Source organism: Onychostoma macrolepis, chromosome 23, assembly GCF_012432095.1.
Source record: "Onychostoma macrolepis isolate SWU-2019 chromosome 23, ASM1243209v1, whole genome shotgun sequence".
NCBI classification, from domain to species: domain Eukaryota; kingdom Metazoa; phylum Chordata; class Actinopteri; order Cypriniformes; family Cyprinidae; genus Onychostoma; species Onychostoma macrolepis.
The window spans coordinates 24651164-24659684 of NC_081177.1; positions in this window are offsets into that span (position 1 = coordinate 24651164).

Genomic DNA, 8521 nt, shown 5'->3' on the forward strand with positions numbered 1-8521 from the left:
TTTTTTTTTCTCCCTGATCTATAGATATGGCTTGAGTCCCTCATTACTGTTTCCAAAAGTGATTTTATCAGCAATAGAAATATTCTTGGCCACCAAACCCTTTGTAAACAGCACTGTCAAGATGTATGATTTAAAAGCATGTCTTAGTGTACAAAATAAATTAAAGAGCTTGTAAAACTTGACAGTCAGTTGTTGGTTCAACCTTTAATTTAGCAACGAGGTAATAAATGTCAAAAAGAAAACAATTTCAAGGCCACAGTGAATTTAAAGTCAGTGAAGGACATTTATTGCAAATAGAAGTTAATAACACAGCAGAAAATAATCACACTGAACACTGTACACTGTTCATGTACACTGAAAAAAATGTTAAGCTAAAATTATTAAATGGTTTTAAATTATATTTGGTCACACTTTAGATTAGGTGGCATTAATTACTATGTACTTACATCAAAAAATAAGTACAATGTACTTATTGTGTTCATACTGTATTGCAAAACACTATTGCTGCTATTGAGGTGGGATACGGGTAAGGTTAGGGACAGGTTTGGTGGTATGGGTAGGTTTAAGGGTGGGTTAAGGTGTAAGGGATAATGTAATTACGGAAATTAATTACAGATGTAATTACATATAGGTATTTTTCAAAATATAAGTACAATGTAAAAACATGTATGTACACAATAAGTACCAAATTATTAATTTAAATGTAAGTACATAGTAGTTAAGGCCACCTAATATAAAGTGGGACCTTATATTTTAACGATTTCAGTCAGATATTATTTATCATAACACTTATTTGGAATGTAGCTTTTTACAGTGTTTAAAATGAATGTCGAAATGAATGTTACAAATATAAACATTATTATCTATGACATTAAATATCTGATCACCATATCACAGACCAAGTTGGACCTATTTAGGGACTAAAATGCAGAAGGATGACACTTAATTTCCTTCTAAAAAATGTTTTAATGAATAAAACATTTTAAAAAATATATTTCTGGACCCTCTTTGACTTTTTATTGTATGGACAAAAACAAACAAAATACCTTCTCAGAAGAAAGGAATGACATGAAGGTGATTAAATGATAACATGTTCGCTGTAAATAAATTAAGAAGTACAAGCAAAGATCAGCATATGATTGTCTTTTACAAAAGTACACTACACTTCAAAATCATCACTGTCACTTTTCAAAAAAAGAAGAAAAAGAAACACTATGTAGGCAGTGTATACACTAATTTGAAAACACATCTTGTTCTGTCAGTTTTGGCCTTCCATGAGATGGTGTTTTGTCCTGTAAAAATGAAGCTTTTTGAAAATGCTGTCCCAAAGGGTTTAAGTTTGAAAACAGTTTTTGAAAATGATGAAGCACGCTTAGTCATATTGTACTGATACGTTTATACCATTATTGTGTCTGTTTCACTTTCACACTATTGCTAAAGATTTGTTACTTTATACATTTTTAATTTCACAGTCCTGCACAGATGACAGAAAATTAACTCACAATTGCTGTCCTGTGGCAAAACATGAGAGCCACTGCATTTTAGGCCAAACATATAATGGTGATTGAGCATGACGTGGCTGCATCAGTGAATGTTGAGATATTTTGCTAAATACAATGATCTTGCCAAAAGAATAGTGTGAGAACTTTATTACGTCTCTTCTATCTGTATCATCTCAGTGAGTTTTAATGAGGTTTTACACATACACAGTAACAGTACTGACTTCTCAGTGTGAATGAGAAACTTCTGGAAAACACTTGAAAATAGTGTGTTTTGAAGCGAAATCACAGTTTTCAAATGTATCCAAATAGATCATCATGTGAAAGGGCATACATCTAAACAAATCCCCTGTTTATAGACATTTCACTTCAGTGAGGTAAAAGGTCATCCTCATTCTAACTGGCATCTGCTAATAAGCCAACGGAGGGGAAATTTCTGTGCTGCGTTTTATTAAATCACAGACAATACAATGACAAGGTTTTGAACTGTTAGTCGTGAGAAGTGATTAGTAATGAAATCGCAGGCTTCAGCGACAGCTGGGAAAATACATCTGGCTCTCTGGCTTTGCCTTGTCAGATAAAGTCCACCATCTGGAATATGGCGGTTTTTATGAACTAACTCACCGCTCAGTTCAGCCTAACCTCCACTGACTTATCAAACTGTCCCGAGCGAGTGTTTACTCTGTAAACAGGCATCTGAAATCCCTTTGCAACATTGGTTCTGTTAGAATCCCACAACTATTGACTCATTTGTGGACATTTGTTCTGAATCAGTTTTTGTGTACAGGACACATGCAGAGCCAAAATAATATCTGACTTAATGTGAACCCTAAATAGGAATTTACTGTGTGAATTTCCAGATTTTGCCTGCCAGAAAGTTTAGTTTCATTTATGTTATCCGAAGAAACGTTGATTATGTAGACTTGAAGACTCTGATACAGTAGCTGTCATCAGAAGCATAGCCTCTGGTTATAAGCAATGCTTGGATTGCGTCATTTACGCATAATTGTTTTAATGTGTTTGCCAAGTTTTTGCTTTGTTTTGACTCCTAGTAACCACTGAGGTGTGAAACTGGATTTTTGGAATGTCGATGTATTGAATTGGACTTTACAAACAGACGTCTTTTTAACCCTTCTCGCCTTCTTAACGACGAGCCAAGAAAAACAAGACACAAACAATAATACCAAAAATGACGCAACTGGTTCTACAAGGGAGAGCTGTAAACCAGACGAGCTGGTTTGGAAAACCCCTGGCTCAAAGAATATCTGGCAGTTGTATTTTCTTGCACCTGTTGCTGATTAGTGATGTTAAGAGAAAAAAAAGAGAGAGAGCTGCAGGTGTAGTTTTCAGAGACACGAGAGAGCAGATTCTTATCATATTAATATTTGATTTTATTCGTACTACATGCATAATTAATAAGGGCAAATGGGACAGGCTTCATACTGATCAAGGTCAACAACAAGGAGGGTCCCAGCTAAACAGGTAACGTTCTCAGAACTCGGGTCAATGTTCCGTCAAGCTTCTCTTAAATTTACAAACTAACGTTAAAGTGCCTAACGTTAATAGCTGTTTCCCTGGTAACGGCTGTACACAAATCAGCACTGCTCACAATCACAAACACTGCTTTAAATGAAATTGACCAATTAGACCAATCACTGCAGAGTAGCGTCACGCAAAGGAGGAGTTTGGAAAAATGAATCGTTGAGCGAATAGTTTGGTAGTCGTTGAGCAAATAAGGTAAAAATAAATGGATTTTATAAGAAAATGAAAGCGTTTTTTTGACTTGCATGCATGTCAACCTGTTGTTGGGGACTCCCAAAACCAAAAAAAAAAAAAAAACATAATAAGGGCACTTTAATAGAATCTTTGTTGTGAACGTTAATATTGTTCTCAAAACATTAGCACAAAAACATTATACATACATCTATCATGGAACATTTTTATGAAATATTTCAGTTGGACATCTCACTTATTTTTTAAACATTACACTAAAAAATGCTGGGTTGTTTCAACCCAACTTTGGGTCAAATATGGACTAACCCAACTTTTGGTTTAGGGTTAGCCCATATTTGACCCAAAGTTGGGTTGAAACCACCCAGCATTTTTTAGTGTAATGTTTAAAAAATAAGTGAGATGTCCAACCGAAATATTTCATGAAAATATGTACTACTTACTAGTTTCAGATGGTCCATTCAAAAATAACATTCCCATAATGTTTGCAAAACGATCAAGTGGAACATTCCCTGTTTTCTCTAACATTCACGTAACCAAGAAAAAGCAAGAAAAACTGCACATTTTGAATGTTCAGAGAACACACGATTCATGAAATAATTTACCATTTTCTCTCAACTATCAACACAATCTCAAAACTACACACCAACAAACCTCAAACGTCCAGGTTGAAATCAAATATTTTTAATCAAAACCCCCTTTCACTTTTTTCAGTTTTGTTAATGTTGCAGCCTGATACTACAATTGTTTAAATTCACTTTGTCTCATTAATCTACACTCCGTACCTCATGACAAAGTGAAAACAGAAGTTTAGAAAGTTCTGTAAATTTAATTAAAAAAAAAAACTGAAATATCACATTTACATAAGTATTCAGTACTTAGTTGAAGCACCTTTGGCAGCAATTACAGCCTCTAGTCTTTTTGAGTATGACACAACAAGCTTTGCACACCTGGATTGGGGGATTTTCTGCCATTCTTCTTTGCAAATCCTCTCAAGCTCTGTCAGGTTGGATGGGGACCTTCGGTGGACAGCCATTTTCAGGTTTGTCCAGAGATGTTCGATAGAGTTCAAGTAGGGCTCTGGCTGGGCCACTCTAGGACATTCACAGAGTTGTCCCTAAGTCACTCCTGTGTTGCCTTGGCTGTGTGCTTAGGGTCATTGTCATGTTGGAAGGTGAACCCTCGGCCCAGTCTGAGGTCCTGAGTGCTGTGGAACAGGTTTTCATTGAGGATATCTCTGTACTTTGCTCCATTCAGCTTTCCTTCAACCCTGACCAGTCTCCCAGTCCCTGCCACTGAAAAACACCCCACAGCATGAGGCTGCTACCAGCACACTTTACTTTTGGGTTGGTACTCTGCAGGTGATGAGCAGAGCTGTGTTTCCTTCAAAGATGATGCTTAGAATTGAGGTTCATCAGACCAGAGAATCTTGTTTCTCAGAGTCTGAGGGTCCTTTAGGGGCTGTTTTACAAATTCCAAGTGTGTTTTCATGTGTCTTCAGTAGGGGTTGAATCCACTAATCAACTTTAATGCTCTGCCATGATGACGCTACAAGCTTGACGTCGACTAGTCACTGGTCCTATAGAGGGCGCAACAGGATAAGAAATCCACATTTACGCTCAGTTTCCAAACAGTTAAAATGACAAATAAATGTATACTGTGAAAGCGGTCTACAAGACATGTGTGATTATACCATCTGGATGCAAGCTCTAATCAAATATGCCGCTGCGTTGTAATGCAGACTCATAGGCTACAGACAGTAGCGCATACATCACGCGCACATCCCGCGCGAACAGAATCATTCAGTAGTGTGGAGTATTGTCAACACTGTTCTGTGATTTCTCAATAAAATAGCTTAAAAACTGAAAGGTTCTAGCATATATTTCTTAATAACTAAAACCCACAGCTTCACTATTAGTGAAGGTAGAATTCATTCGCACACGCAGTTGCTCTCTCACTAATGCATTCATATAAATGTAATCTTTACTGTGCTATTTTATCTGTATATGATTTAGAACGAGCAGAAATCTGTGAGAAATATAATGACCCAAAGACAAAATAACTGATAAAAATGAGCTGTTATAGGAGCAATAGCCATGCGGGCAGTGCTGTGTCATATGCCAAAGCTGTGCACAATAGTATACTGAAAATTACAGTAAAATAAAAATAAATAAATTCAGCATCCTCTGTGAAATTGCATTACAGTATTGATAATGACTGCCTATAGCAGTCTTCTGGCTTTCTCTACCTCCTGTAGTTCTGTAAAAATACAGTACATGTGACTACAAATCAATTCGACAGTTAAACGAGTGAGGGGTTTACAACATTTGCCACGGTATTTACTGTATGTGTAAGTAGTAAATCCTGTAGATGAGCATGTAGGCCAACTTCCCTCATGCTCATTCCATACACAAGAACATGGGTTAACTGTAGTGCTTTGTATTTGATCAGGAAAAAATCTCTTAATTTTCCTCTCTTCTTCCTCTTCGTCTCCCACCACTAGGATAATCACATGTGACCCTATTTATATAATCCTGAGATTCTGACTGGTGTGTCATCATGTTTACAGGTGGATACATGTGAGCTATTTGAGTTCATATTGTGATGCTTAAAGTAAATATATAGTGTACTTGTGTTTTCTGAATGAGAACATGGTTAAACCTATGCAAAATGAGGGCATTTTTGTGTAGAGTTTTACAGAAAACATTGAGAAAATTGTAACGTGTGAAAGCAGCTAAAATGTTTTTTGAGAACAGAATGAATGGTTTGGGAAATTTGGCCAAATTAATTAGTTTGCTATTACGCAGTTACAAAGCTGTGTTCTTTCATTTGCAAGTTGTCAGTAAATTACCCACAGAAATTTCCACACCCATTGGCGTGGTTTTGGAATTGCGCTCTCGTGCTAATTTGCCCTGTTTAGTAAATCTGGCCCCTAGTGTGTTAGCAATACAAACAAACAAACAATAAATAAATACTGTATATATACACCGTATACATATATATATACAGTATATATATATATATATATATACAGTGTATGTGTGTGTATATATTAGTGCTGTCAAATGATTATATATAATTATTTATATATAAATACACACACATGCATGTATATATTTCAGAAAAATAGGTTATGTTTATATATTAAATATGTTTATTTATAATATAAATTATATGATTATAAATATAGACATGTAAATAGTTTCAAAATATATACTGTATGTGTGTGTGTGTTTATATTTATTATGTGTATATATACACAGAACACATATATTATGCAAACAAAAACTTTTATTTTGGATGCGATTAATCATTTGATAGCACTTTTATATATATATATATATATATATATATATATATATATATATATACAGTGGGGCAAAAAAGTATTTAGTCAGCCACCAATTGTGCAAGTTCTCCCACTTAAAAAGATGAGAGAGGCCTGTAATTTTCATCATAGGTATACCTCAACTATGAGAGACAAAATGAGAAAACAAAATCCAGAAAATCACATTGTAGGATTTTTAAAGAATTAATTGGTAAATTCCTCGGTAAAATAAGTATTTGGTCACCTACAAACAAGCAAGATTTCTGGCTCTCACAGACCTGTAACTTCTTCTTTAAGAGGCTCCTCTGTCCTCCACTCGTTACCTGTATTAATGGCATCTGTTTGAACTCGTTATCAGTATAAAAGACACCTGTCCACAACCTCAAACAGTCCAACTCCAAACTCCACCATGGCCAAGACCAAAGAGCTGTCAAAGGACACCAGAAACAAAATTGTAGACCTGCACCAGGCTGGGAAGACTGAATCTGCAATAGGTAAGCAGCTTGGTGTGAAGAAATCAACTGTGGGAGCAATTATTAGAAAATGGAAGACATACAAGACCACTGATAATCTCCCTTGATCTAGGGCTCCACGCAAGATCTCACCCCGTGGGGTCAAAATGATCACAAGAACTGTGAGCAAAAATCCCAGAACCAAACGGGGGGACCTAGTGAATGATTAAGCCAGTACATGTCCGGCCCGTCTGAAGTTTGCTAGAGAGCATTTGGATGATCCAAAAGAGGATTGGGAGAATGTCATATGGTCATAATCCTTATTATTCTTTTATCATTATTCTTTTGTTTTTATTCAGCCATTATCAGCCTTTAAACTGGCAATAAAACGTTTACCAAGCCACATTGCTTCAATCCCAGTGTTCATTTACCCAACTATTATCAAAAGTATTTCTAAATAAATACAACAAAACATTTCTTGCAACATTACATGAAGTATTATGACAAAATGCATTATAAAGAAGAATTGGACCTGTTCTGCAGGTGCATTAGAGCTAACATTAGCATCATGCTACATAAGAATTTATGAGATTAATAGTACACTTTTACTCAGAACTCACTTCAAAACCACCATCGAGTGTTTGTAATAACTTCCTTTTACGATCACATGTGGAATTTGGTTGTTTACTGTTGTTAAAATATGCTATTTATAGCCTTTTATATCGCTGCACAAATTAGCATTTCAGATGTATACATTCAACTCCAGAAAATCACATACAAATATCCTATCGTAATTGTGTGTTTATTATCTTATATAATCTATAGTGTCTGTTGTCATGTTTATTTCTGCTGCTCTGCTGAAACTCACGTTGTTTGTGATGTTACAACCGCCTCTCCGTTCTTAAGTTGCCAGGGATACATTCCAAGTATAATACACATTAGCAAAAGGATCTATTTTAATTTTTATTTGTCTATATAGACTTTGGGCGGCCGCGGTACATTATAAAAGTAGCCCAAAAACCGCAACCCACGGCTCTGTAATTTTTTCCTGCGACTGTATTTTCAAAATAGCCCACTTGTGCCGTTACCCTGGCAACACTGGTGCTGTACCCTCATCACACAATGATAACCTTCCGGGCTACGATGACGGGAAGAAGTTGGGGTCAAACCTTATCAAACGATTAATTTGCGTTAAAAAAATATTAACGCGTTAAAATTTTTTGATTAATCGCATGCGTTAACATTGACACCCCTATAATATATATATATATATATATATATATATATATATATATATATATATATATACATATATGCGTCAAGGGTAGGTGATATACAAATGCACGGTGACGATGGAGATCAACAGAAAAGTACTATTTTGTAATATAATAATTTTTTGTAATATAATTTTTTTGTATAACTGTATAAAATTGTATATAACTTTATAAAATTTCTAATTTATTCATAACTGTCAGTTCCCTGAATGAATCACCATCTCTTCATCTTTATAT